At 32.5% G+C, this 778-nt stretch overlaps 1 long non-coding RNA gene across 1 annotated transcript in view; it reads right to left on the minus strand.

Moving 5' to 3' along the window:
* Positions 1–3: 3 nt before the first annotated feature.
* LOC107579597 (uncharacterized) overlaps positions 4–778 on the minus strand; it is a 21,779-nt gene continuing 21,004 nt past the window's right edge. Inside the window, exons 2-3 of the long non-coding RNA XR_001608500.1 lie at positions 111–229; positions 4–28 (exon numbers count right to left, since the gene is read on the minus strand). This is a non-coding gene — a long non-coding RNA (uncharacterized lncRNA). The remainder of the gene's footprint in view (positions 29–110; positions 230–778) is intronic.

The following is a 778-nucleotide window of genomic DNA, read 5'->3' on the forward strand; positions in this document are numbered from 1 at the left end:
CATCCACCCACTCCCCATAGCGCCAGAACTAGAAGAATAGACAAAGAGTGAGTTAAGTTTGTGCTACATTCATCAGACAGTAAAGGACGGTCCAGTTTTGATGCTCATACCTGGAAATGGAAAATGCCAGCATAGTTTTCAGTGAAGCTCTGGTCATGAGGAACCACCCTCTTCAGAACTATATCATTAAGGGTCAGGCAAGCAATGGCAGCCAGCAGCCAACAGTCTCCTGCAGATGTTAATATACCACCGTAAATAAGGTTTTACTACATAGCATTACAACACATATTTTTTTGATTAAATGTGACATTTTATTTTCAACATAGAAATGTAAGGTAAAAATGTATATATTTGCTGTAACCCACTGTTTTAGGGGTTTGCACCACCTTTTAATCAACATTTTAAGTCGTTAGTTAATTTTAATGGTCATACAAATACAAATAAAAACAGAAATACAATATGAGCAATACATAGAAACATAGAAATATTAGTAAATATCTAAAATATTTAGAAATTAAATACAAATAATGAAACTGCATGCATAATAATCGTAATGCAATTTGAAAAATGCCATAGTTTTGGATAGAGTTCAGCATAACACTCCTCAAGACACTTCAAGATATTAGATAGATATCAAGATATCAATTCAGTTAGATCTTGTACAATATAAAAATATGTTATGCTTGGAATATAATGCATTACGCATAAGTTGTACTTATGCAGTACTCATTCACTTTCATTATTTAAAATAGTGGACTCACCTTTACCAAAGTAAAAA

The sequence above is a fragment of the Sinocyclocheilus grahami genome, unplaced genomic scaffold, assembly GCF_001515645.1.
Source record: "Sinocyclocheilus grahami isolate Dianchi unplaced genomic scaffold, SAMN03320097.WGS_v1.1 scaffold18467.1, whole genome shotgun sequence".
Lineage (NCBI taxonomy): Eukaryota > Metazoa > Chordata > Actinopteri > Cypriniformes > Cyprinidae > Sinocyclocheilus > Sinocyclocheilus grahami.